This window comes from Eublepharis macularius, chromosome 4, assembly GCF_028583425.1.
Source record: "Eublepharis macularius isolate TG4126 chromosome 4, MPM_Emac_v1.0, whole genome shotgun sequence".
Lineage (NCBI taxonomy): Eukaryota > Metazoa > Chordata > Lepidosauria > Squamata > Eublepharidae > Eublepharis > Eublepharis macularius.
The window spans coordinates 11,821,521-11,833,911 of NC_072793.1; positions in this window are offsets into that span (position 1 = coordinate 11,821,521).

Genomic DNA, 12,391 nt, shown 5'->3' on the forward strand with positions numbered 1-12,391 from the left:
ATTTCCCATCAAAACTTGAGGGAAGCTGACAAGTGTCCAACCTGTGTCAGGCGTCACTTGTAGCTTGGCTCTGAGAGGTCTTGGGCAAATGACCGTCAGCCTATCCTACTCCATCAGATGATTGTTAGGCTAAAATGGAGGAAGGGAGAACCATGTGCATGACCGTGAGCTCCTTGGAAGATGGGCAGGTTTAAAAATGTGCCAGACAAAAAAATGGGGGGGGGGTGTGATGTGCTGTCAAGTCTCTCCTGACTTAGGGCAGCCGTATGAATTAATGACCTCCAAAACAGCCTATCATTGGCAGCCTTGCTTGGGTCTTTTCAACTGAAGGCGGTGGTTTCCTTTATTAAGTCATTCCATCTCTTGGTAGGTCTCTCTCTTTTCCTACTACCTTCAGCATTTCCTAGCATTATTTTTTACAATGATAGATACGTTGGAAAAATTGGGGAGGAAGGGAGAGAATCGACCCTCCCTGAATCCAGATCCTGTTATACCAAGGATATAGGGGTGGGATTTCTCTCTTGAGCCTCTGAAATTCTGACATCCAGGGAGACGCTTGTGTTACCTATTTGGTTGCGCCAACCCGGGTGTGTAAACTGAAGAATCTTTGCACAGGTATTACTGAACATGCCCAGAATCAGAACTCATATCTGCTGCAGAACAGCAGTATCTTCCCATTTAGGGCCATTATCAGGCTCCTTTGAATCGTGGCACGTATGGTGTAGTGGTTGAAGTGCTGGACTAGGATCTAGGAGTCCCAGATTCAAATCCCCACTCTGCCATGGCAGGTTTTTCGGTGACCTTGGGCCAGTCATAGTCTTAGCCTAACCTACCTCACAGGGTTGTTGTGAGAATAAAATAGAGGCGAGGAGAATGCAAGCTGCTATAGGTTCCCACTGGGGAGAAAGGTGGAATATAAAGTAAATAAATAAATCATCAGAGGTGCAGCCATTTCTGTTGATTATGCTGATGAGCTACCAAGAGGCAGGTGTGTTCATCCATTTAGGTATACAGGAAGAGGTAGGGTGTGTGTGTGGGGGGGGCATTCAGGGATGTAGAAAAGAAATATGTGCATGCACACAGAATGGATAACATGAACATGTGGTATAAATGGAGGGCATGGGTCAATATGTATGAGCAATGTACATGTGGTAATGTGTATGCACAATAGGAATGAGACCTGTTTTGAGTAGGAAGAGTTCAACACAGTGCCTCTTGCTCACATAATGCAGTATGCATTATTATGTGGATATGTGTTGGTGTGCTAAAGCCGGGTGGGGCATGTTATTACATGTCATATATGGAGTGTGCACATCTGGGTTCCAAAAGAGGTGTGTAAGCCTTAATGTGAGTGTGCTAGGAGTAGGAAAAGATTATTCATATCACCATGTGTGAAATAAGCATTTCGGGTTAGGATTTTCACTCATACCAGACTTAACCTGAACCCAAATTTACATCATGAATCCCACTTTTAACACTGATGTACATGTTTCCCAGACTATGTATTGATGTACAATACAGACCATGTATTGATGTACATGTTTCCCAGACTATAGCCTGCACCCTATTACTGATCTTCCTCTGCAGTATATAGCCACAAGGGTGGCGTAAGCATGCTCTAGATTTGTTTCCGTTTGTGTAGCATCTAGCAGGCCTGGCCAATGCCCCAGTTATATTGAGAACGCAACCAAGCAGGCATCCAAAATCTGCACCACATGGATTCCTTGGCAAACACAGAGCTGCCTAGAGAAAAAGTTCTACCCCTTTAAGAGAGACTCAGTTTCATTTTTTATTTATTTTATTTACATTATTTGTCCACCTTTCTCACTGAGGCTCAAAGCAGATTACTCAGCGTGAGTCAGTACGGTCAATGTCAAAGATATTTCAATAAATATGTAGTATAAATTTGCAAAGATTTAAAAACCAGCAGAAATCCAATACAGAGTTGAAGAAATGCTGAAAGAAAGCATATGCAATTCTAAGACTGATACTAAACAACATAGAAACTACCCAGTAGGGTCGTACTTACAACAATAGTAGTAGAGTCTATGGTTAGTGGAGTCTGTGGTCCTTCCCTGCCCTTTTACTGATGGATCTCTTGAGGCCTCTTCCTTACAGTACAGCCCTCCTATCTGAGTAAAAGTCCCTTTTAAATAATTCAGTTTTGAAGCTTTTCATGGTATGGAGGAAAATAATACCACCTGGTAAATAACAGCCTTTTAAGCCTCTGTTAAAGGGGCAGGATATTTATTCTCCAGGCAGTTGGCAATCTTACAACTATATAATTTTGGGAAGGATTCTCTAAGTATTAGAAACTTGGGAAATGACCAGTTGACATTAAATTCTGAGTAAAAGCAAGCAAGTATCTGACCATGTGTAAAAGCCAAGTTATACATGATGCTTGAATCCCACGACTGGGGCTCCCGGCATGTAACTTGGCTCTAAAAAGTGGGTGGGGGGGAGCATATGAATTGGGGCTGTGGTGCTGGGCAAGGCTTCCCTTAGATATACCAGAAATGGTACTTGGGGATCTGATAGGAGAAAAGGCACATTATGGGTGTATGTATTTTTCCCCCTCTGCTGGGGCTGAAGGGGGGGGGGTTACTGTGGAACAGCATGTGGGGAGAGTTAACCCCCCCTTCCCCACCATGTACAGGTGGGAGAAGGTAAGAGATGTAGCCTCTCTTACTGGTATAACAAAAGGGACAGATCTGAGGTAAATGCCACCACAAACATGGGTGTTCAACAAGCAGTGTGTGTATTTTGGAGCAATAGTACAACCCAATGGGGGACCTCAGGAGTTACAGGCACGCTCCAAGTGCATGTGATTGTACAATCAGCATGACAGTCGTGTGTGTGAATGCAGTTAGCTGAGGGGGGGTGCGGCGGGTGCCTGTCAGTACTAGAATGTCTCCTCCTTCCAGCCCAAACCGCAGCCTCTGGAAATTCCTGTTGACTTCTGTCAGACCCTGGCTCTGATCTCGGAGAAAGGCACTTACTGCAGCCAGTTCCATGGGGTGATTTACTACGTGGCTGCTGCAGGATTGCTGCCGCTCCGATTAGCCCAGGGCTGAGGCGTCTTTCCAGATGGAACCGACGCATAAAGATGCTCCTAATAAACCAAGCCGAAACAAAGCACTGCCCACCCTCCCGTGCACAAGATTTCTTTGGGTCAGGGGGGGTGGGATTTATTTACACTCAGCCACGACCAGAAGTTACGAGGGAGGAAATGTGATCTTGCCCAGTCTCAGCAACGATGCATATCTTCCCAGTTGGGTCTAGGATGCACCCTGCGCTCCCTAACAGACGCAGGGCTGGAAAAGCGGAGGGGTGGGGCTGACCCAACATGCTGGGGAGACTACAGTGGGAAAGACTCCTCCTCTGTCCCCCCACCACTAATTGGCAAGTGGTGCCAATAGTAGTTCTCCTGCACCAGCTTTACAGAAATGAACTGCTGTGCTCTGTCCAACACATGTAAGCAGGGCTTTTTTTCAGGGGGAACGCTGGGGAACGGAGTTCCGGAACCTCTTGAAAATGGTCACATGGCCGGTGGCCCCACCCCCTGATCTTGGGGCCTAGGGCAATCTAATCTCTCTGTCTGGAGATCAGGGGGCGGGGCCACCAGCCATGTGACCATTTTCAAGAGGTTCCGGAACTCTGTTCCCCAGTGTTCCCCCTGAAAAAAAGCCCTGCATGTAAGGATAGTGTGCAGGAGAACTTCCCAGTGCCCCTTGAGTCACAGCCATCCAGCTCCCAAGTGGCTTACTTTTTCTGGCATCCCCCATCTGTCAACTGAGGAAGTTGGCCTCCCCGGCTCCAAGTAACACTGCCTCAGAATAAGGATGCGGATCCTTCCAAGTCATGCTTGTTTTCCACAATGAGGAGCTTCCAAAAACTGTCAGTTTTTGCCCCTGTGAATTTGTGGTGCTCCCTTCAGAAGGCCTTTGGAATGTCTAAGGGCCAAGCTATAAGTGAGGAATGACGCTTGAACGGCAAGTGAACAGACTCACGTGTATTCCTCCCTGTTCACTTGCACTGCACTTGCACTCCACTTGATCACGTAGTTGATCACGTAGTGATCAAGTGGAGTGCAAGTGGAGCGCAAGTGAACAGAGACTCATGTGTATTCCTCCCTGTTCACGTGCTCTCCACTTGCACTCCACTGATGAAGTGGAGCGCAAGTGAACAGGGAGGAATACACGTGAGTCTGTTCACTTGCCGTTCAAGCGTCATTCCTCACTTGTAGCTTGGCTCTAAGGAAAGTCTTCAGACCTCAGGCCAGTCAGGAGGCTCCACTCAAGTGTTTTGCAGTCACTTCCTCTTTCTATCAGTTGAATGCTTCTAGGCTGAGCTTACCTGGTAGTGAGTGAAAGGCACTTTCCACATGCTCAGAGGCACTTCTTTACACATATTGTGTTAAACCATAGCAATAAAAAGGTTTTTTTGTGGATGAACCCCAGTTCATACTAAACCTACCCCCCTTTCTTTGCAGTGCTGTGCATTTCTTTGCAACAGTGTGCAATCTAGTGATCTGCTGTTCTGAAAATAACGAACAAATAGGATGGGGTGCCTAGATGGTCATAAAAGTACAACGGAGCAAATTTGTCTCTTAATAATGGGATAATGGAGGAGGATTAAGAACGACATGACATTCCTGCCCTAATCGGGTACAAACTGTGCTGCTTTTATTCTCTGTGGCTTTTGTGTGGGAAACAACACACACCAAAAAACAGGAAGTGGAAAGCAAAGACTGATAGACTATGGCCTGTGGTGTGGACCGGATCACCTTATGCAATTATTCAGTCAGGGCTTTTTTTCTGGGAAAAGAGGTGGTGGAACTCAGTGGGTTGCCCCCCACCCTGGAGAAAATGGTCACATGGCTGGTGGCTCCGCCCCCCCTGATCTCCAGACAGAGGGGAGTTTAGATTGCCCTCTGCACTCATGGCGCGGAGGGCAATCTAAACTCCCCTCTGTCTGGAGATCAGGGGGTGGGGCCACCGGCCATGTGACCATTTTCACAAGGTTCCGGAACTCTGTTCCACCACGTCCCAGCTGAAAAAAAGCCCTGATTATTCTACAGCAGATTCCTCCAAAACAACAACAATCAAACCACAATGGGTTGAACACATTTTGAGGTCCAGCTGGGGCTTGCCTGTTCAGAACAATGTTCAGCACCAGCAGTTCAGCACTATTATTTGGAATTGCAAAAACAATAGGGGGGGGGGGTTCCTAGGGATAAGGCACCCCCATTGCGCTGGCAGAAAGTACCAAAGCACAGAGAAACTGGTGTTGGCTGGGGACAGACTGGCCCCTTAATATAACAGGCATGTTGGCCTGGAGGACCATGGGCAGCTGGGACCAAAGTAAGCCAGGTGGTCCTTACCACCTGTAGGCAGTGCCACAAGGGCTGCTAGGTTCTGACCCAAGGAGGCCAGGGGCAGGGATGGCACTACTGCCGGGGCTCAGCTTGTTCCAGACTGTATTAATATCCCAATTGGCCCTTGGTGTCAGTGGCAATAAAATGTGCTAGCAGAAACTCTTCAGGGTGGAGGTTGAAACTTTGACCCATTACCCCTCATTTGGCCCTTCCAGAAAAGCAAATTGCTGATCAGGGCTTTAAACGACGGGGCATCATCGAATGCCGCTTGTCCTCCTGGTGCATCATGTTCTGAAAGGCTGTAGCGGCTGAGCTCCTTAAGACATCTCTGGAGGGTTGTCTCTGTGATCCAACGGCCGAGATCCTCATCTCTTCATAGCGGTCCCAGCCCAAGAGGGACCCCAAGCTGTGAGTCAAGCTGGACCAGGTCTCCTTGCTGAACTCAGTCAGGCCTCCACCCGCAGCAATGACTTCACTACATGAGGTCTGTAACCAAACATCTCTCTCTGAGCACTTCAGCAGGGAGTGGTTCGGTCTGAGCACAGCCAAAGCTCGGCCAAGTGTGTGAGTGGGGGTGGACAGGGGCAGGGCTAGTGTGTTACCCTGCAAGATGGGTTTCACAACCCTTTCAGCCTGTGAACGCACAGGATCGGGGAGTCTTTCTGTGTCTGTACGCAGCAAGGTGGCTACAAGTATCTGACATCACATCCACAGCAAAAGGAAGGTTTTGGTTTGTCACGTCACCCCAAAGCACCCTAAATGTGCGCTAGTAGTGGCACAGCAAAGACCATATCTCGGTGGCATCTTGCTTGTATTAGGAGCTTCTCATGATTGCCTTGCTACATACAGAAGAATACTACTGGAAGTTAGCTCTGGCTTGTTTAGTCCTGTAGCTATCAAGGGCTCAGATGGCAGTGAGAACGGAACATGAGAGACAGAGGCTGTTTCCATATGAGATGTTTTGCTCTGCCTTGGCTTTCTTACAGCAGAGTTGTTTCAGAGAGCACCCGCACAACATCATCCTCTATCATCATCCTCAATGACATTGGTGTCATTTTGCTTATCTCAGCCCCCACATCTATCATTTCTTCCCCTCCCATCAGAGGGTTTTTACAGAGGGCGGGGTTCAGAATTGACAACTGATAGATCACTAGAGTGCAATAATGTAATCGTGATCTATTGGAATAACACACTAGTTCCCAGCTTTCATTAAAGAAGCAAGTCTTTAATTATTTTCATTGCAGAATTAGAAGGCAAAATGTGCAGGCTGCACATTTTCTCTTATAACTTCCCAATAAAAAAGGCAACGGTTAGGGTTTTTTAAATGAAAGCTGGGAACTAGTACATTGTAACAATAGATTGTGACAAACAGAGAAGCACAAGAATTTTGACTGGCTCTCTGTCCCCTCACCATAGCAGTTGGCTTTCCTACCCTCTCCTCTAGCTTCTCCCTAACAGCTGTGTCCATCCCCCAGCCTCACTCTGCAGCCCCCAGCCTGCAAAGGCTCCCTACAACCCCAGTATGTTATATTCATGTACCGCTGCTATGGTAGTGTTAGTGGGGCTGCTAATACCGGTACCGGAATTCTGCAGGCTGGCCAGGTCTGGGCTTATAGAATCATAGGGTTGGAAGGTACCTCTAGGGTCATCTAGTCCAACCCCCTGTGCAATGCAGGAAATTCACAACAACCTCCCCCCACCCCCGACTCTCCCAGTGTCCCCTGCTTCATGCCCATGCTCCGGAGTAGGGCCACCTTCTGGGCTGGCTAGACCTGGAAGCACAGACTGGAACATCAAGATACAGGCAGGGCCTGTGGAGTGCAGAGTTTGTACCTAGCAGACCAGTTGATCCAGCAAAGTAGCTCAAGCCTCAGCCTAAATAGGCTGAGTGTTAATCAGGCTCAGCTGCACTGGCTGACACGGTGAAGCTCTTGAGGCTGAGCTGTCCTCTGTCCAGGATCCTGCAAGGAAGTACCACTCTCAGTACTCTACTCTGGATCTACATGGAGGGTGCGTGCAGCCAGCCTGGCACTTTGCCTCCCTTGTGCCTGAGCCATCTGCCTCTGCTGCGCCTTCAGAGTAGGAGAAGGTCCTGGAGTGTTACAGACCCGGGTTTGTGTCCTGCCTGGCAGAGGCCTAGTAGTTATCTCAGAGGCCAGTGGCTCACTTGCAGGTTCTGGCAGGGCGGCCTCTGGCACTGCTGGAGCATGATCAGCAGACAGCAGGTGCCTCTGCACCATCAGGCCCTCCCTGATCCCAGTGGTCCTCCTGGTTTTGGCTACTTAGGCTCTTCCTCTCAGTCTTCCAAGTCCAGAGTCATTGGGCTGGCCAGAGGGGGTAATGAAAGTGCTGGGCTCTGAGGCCCCTGCCCAACAGGCAAATAAGCCGTTGCTCTCCAAGCTGCTGCTGCTGGGGGCACCCAGTTCCAAGGGCCAGCTGAGCCTGGAGCAGGAGATCAGCAATGACAACAAAGACTGGATTTGCTCAGCCCTATATTCATCTTCCTCAACAGCTCTGGCACTAAATGACTCTCTCCACCCTAGCGTACTTCTCAGCCTTGCTGTAGCAGCTCCCTATATGACCCCTGCCTACTTCCTAAGGGGCATGGGGTGGGGACAGGGCCTCTCCTTCACTCACCACTGTTTCCACCTTTGCTGAGCCCTCTTGGCCTCTGACAACAGAGGAAGTGGATTTAACCCCCAGAGTGTTTTTTTCAGGGTTTAACATTTTTCTGCAAACCTGAGGTGTCCCCCAAGTTTGCAGATCATTCTGGTTTGTAGTTAAATGGTCCAGATTTGCAGATCTAAGTATCCACACATTGGAGCCACTTGGCTATTAGATACATGATAATATGCTAACACTGTAGTAATCTAGCAACTCCTGTCTTTTTAAAATTTACTTAAAGTCCTCCAGAGAGGTGGAGAGGCTAAGTGCAGGCACTACTGCTGTGTGTATGCTCTATAACAAATGCCTCTGCATTTGCAGCAGCAATGAGAGCTACACCGAGAATTGTCTCCATGTGGAAGCAATCAGTGAGTGTCAGTCCAAGGGTCTCAGTCCCTGGCAGTAAGATCCCCAAGTCCCTCACAGCAAGCAAACAGGTGCATTGGTTGAAGAAACTTTATTTAGAGATCTATTCAGTTCAGGTATTCACTCATAGAGAGAAGCTGGCAGAAGTAATTAGTTAAACAATAGGACTACTGATATAGAGAGACATTCTCCTGCCCCTTTGCATTCAGGCGCGAAAACCTAAAAAGTTACATGGGAACCAAGCAGTTTAGTCTAGACAAAGTACATAGTGAAATCATTCTCTTCTGTGAAAAGATACATTTCAGTACAGAGCTGCAGCTTCAGCCCAAGGCAGCTCAAAAGTGAAAGCGCATATTTCCTAGAGATAAGCAAGAGGCGGTTTGCTCCTCTAGAAATTAGTACTAGCAGGGGTCATTTCGTAGAAAGAGAGCTGCAGGAACTCATTAGCATAACTGATTTGCATATGTCAAGTCAAGTTTATTATTACAGTCTGCGACCAGTACATATAAAACCATTTGCAAATCAGTTTAAAAACAGTTGAGACTGGATACAGGGGAAGAACGATGAATAAATATAAGAGTAAAAAAATAAGATCATCATAAATTAGTTGTTTAAAAGGTTAAAATACATTCAGTCTGCCTTATGTGATTTACATTGCTTATGCCACACACCCTGACCTCACCTATCCTGGCTGTTTTGGACCCAATCCTGGCCATTCAGGGCCGAAATTAGGCCCAAAATGGCAAAAAGGAGTGGAAAATAGCTGAAAAGGGGCCTAAAATGGTCAGAATTGGGCCGCTGCTGAGTGTGAGAGTGATCCACCACCCGTCAGAGGTCCAATTGTGGCCATTTTGGGACCAATCCTGGCTGTTTTAGGCCCAAGACTGGCCATTTGGGGCCCGATCCAGGCCAAAACGGGTCCAAAATGGTCAAAAATCAGGTGGGCGGGGCCACCTGACATGTGACCTCTTTGGAGAACTACCAGAACTGGGTTCCTGCGCGTTCCCCCTCAAAATGAGCCCTGAGTACTAGCAATCTAAATACTTTCAGATGAATTATATGGAATGCATAAGGTACAGTATGGAACTTAGGCATTATGGCAATATGTTCAACACAATGATGGCATGGCTGCTTATATCATTCTCAGTATAAAATGCAACAGTGGCATGCATGGTAACACAATAACGGTATATGGCATATGAACACAACCAGGGGTCATTTCGTAGAAAAAGAGCTGGAGGAACTCATTAGCATAACTCATTAGCATAACTCATTAGCATATGCCACGCCCCTTGCCATGGCTGGAAGTATGTCATTAGCATAACTGATTTGCATATGCCACACCCCCTGACATCACATATCCTGGCTGTTTTGGACCCAATCCTGGCCATTCAGGGCTGAAATTGGGCCCAAAATGGCAAAAAGGGGCTGAAAATGGCTGAAAAGGGGCCCAAAATGGTCAGGATCAGGCTGCTGCTGAGTTGGAGAGTGATCCACCACCCGTCAGAGGCCCGATCTGGGCTGTTTCGGCCCCAACCCAGGCTGAAACAGGCCCAAAATGGCCGAGAGTCAGGTGGGTGGGGCCACTGTCATGTGACCTGTTTGGGGAACTGCCGGAACTACGTTCTTGTGCATTCCCCCTCAAAATGCGCCCTGAACACAACAATGGCATGGATGCTGGCATACATGACAGTGAGACAGTGAGCATTGCCTGCTTCTGTGCAGTGACCCTTGACTGCCTTGGTGGTCTCCCTTTCAAGTACTAACTAGGGCCAATCCTGCTTAGCTTCCAAGATCTGACAAGCTAGCCTGTGCCATCCAGGTCAGGACCCAAACCACCTTGCAATATTTTATCCCTTCCTCCATTTTATCCCTACAATAACCCTGTGATGCAGGTTAGGTTGAGAGAGGGTGACTGACCCAGGGCCACCCAGTTTTATTCGTAGAAAGGACAACTCAGGTCATTAAGTAAAAATGATTTCAACAGCATTTCCCACAGTGTAAACATGCATTTATTTTGTGCCACTATTGCCTCTAGGCAACCTTATTTTGCAGGTTTCTGTATTGACTCAAAAATCTGTTTGCTGGAGTTGAGCGTGGGATGAATATACACACAACAAGCAGCGATCTCAATTTCAAATCAACTGCCAAAATATCTTTCTCCAGTACAACAATAGCTTTAAAACACAATGTGTACCAAACAGATCATGAGTCCATTAACAGTTCCTATCTATTCTTAAAGGCTTCTCTGTACTGGCAAAAAGCCACGAGCTAGTAGTAGACCAACACTCTGCCATGCTAGTTGATAACTGCCAGCATGTTACTAGATTTGGACGGTGGGCCACAGTTACTGCCCTGAAGGTATCAGCACAGGCCCGGAAATACCGGGGCTTTTGTACCACACTGTTTCTATCCAAGCAGCTATGCAAATGAGCTCAGTGCAAAGGTGAGTCTGTAGAAGGGTGCAGAGTTCAATTTGTTCCTATATAATCCCAAAACAAAAGACAGGGGGAACAGTCCAAAACTCCAAGGAAAAACAAGGACACGCCAAAGGACCGCTTTGGATTGCAGCCGCCGCCCTTTGGCGTGTCCTATACAATCCCAACCAAGTATGTTTTGAGCCACAGATAGCTCTTCCTTTGGTACAGTCTGGTCTATAGAGTCAAAAAGTATGTGTTTTATTTATTTACTTTCTTATTTAAAGTATTTTATTCATATCCTGTCTTCCTACCTCCCCAAACAAGCTCAAGGTGGAAGGGTTAAAATTCTGCAAGGGTTGCCAACAACCTGGAGAAAAAAATGTCTTGTCCTCTTAACAGAGGTTTTATGTGTGGAAATGGACAGCTGAAGATTTTCATGGCACAGAGGTAAATAACATCACCTGATAAATAACATCCCATTGAACCTCTTTTAAAGGGGTTGGGTATTTTTTCTCCAGGTTGTTGGCATCCCTTAATTCTGTCCCATTTGTAATGCTCCACTTTACAGTGTACTGTGGGGCCCATCCCCTCTTCCCATCTCCTTCAGCAGCAGGAGCAAGAATTGAAACGTGTACCATAATCCCTGATGTAGGAAACAGAAAGGACTGCGTTCAGGTCCCCCTGTATAATAGTCTATGGGCCAAGCTAGAAGTGATGAGTTACACTTGAATGGCAAGTGATCAAGTGGAGTGCAAGTGGAGCACAAGTGAACAGAGAGGAATACATGTGAGTCTGGTCACATGCGAGTCTGTTCACTTGCCATTCAAGTGTAACTCGTCGTCACTTCTAGCTTGGCCCACAGCCAACCATCCAACTGACTGTTAGATACATCACATGCATATTTCTGGACTGAGACCATTCCCTAAACTAGTGGGCGGATCTTTGTACCAGAGGCTCTGTCTCTCTCTTGCCTCCCTAATAGGGTTGCCAGCTCCAAGTTCGGAAATTCCTGGAGATCTGGGGCGTGAAACCTGGAGGAAGTGGGGTTTGGGGAGGGAAAAGACCTTGGCATGGCATAATTCCATAGAGTCCACTCTCAAAGTAGCCATTTTCTCCAGGTGAACTGATCTCTGTGACCTGGAGACCTGTTGTAATTCTGGGAGATCCCCAGCCACTACCTGGAGGCTGGCAACCCTACTCCCTAAGACTAGAAGCCAAGTACTGTGACTGTACACTTCAACATACAGAACGGTTGTTGCAATGTCTGTCAAAAAAATGTAGACAGCTCTTACTGCATTATTCGTCATATGTATTGTACTGTTTTTCTAGCATTGTTTTCTAATTTTGTAATCTGACTTGAGTCACAGCAAGAAATATGGACTGTAAATGAAGTAAATAATAAATAAATATGTTGATTAAAAATGCAATCTCCCCTAGACTGCCCCAGCTCCCATACCCCTCTTCCTATATTGCCATATTACAAGAGGTATATATGAACGGTGGCTTTGGCAATAGGATTTGTTGGGGGTAGGGAGTGGAGGACATACCTACCACCGCCTCGTCT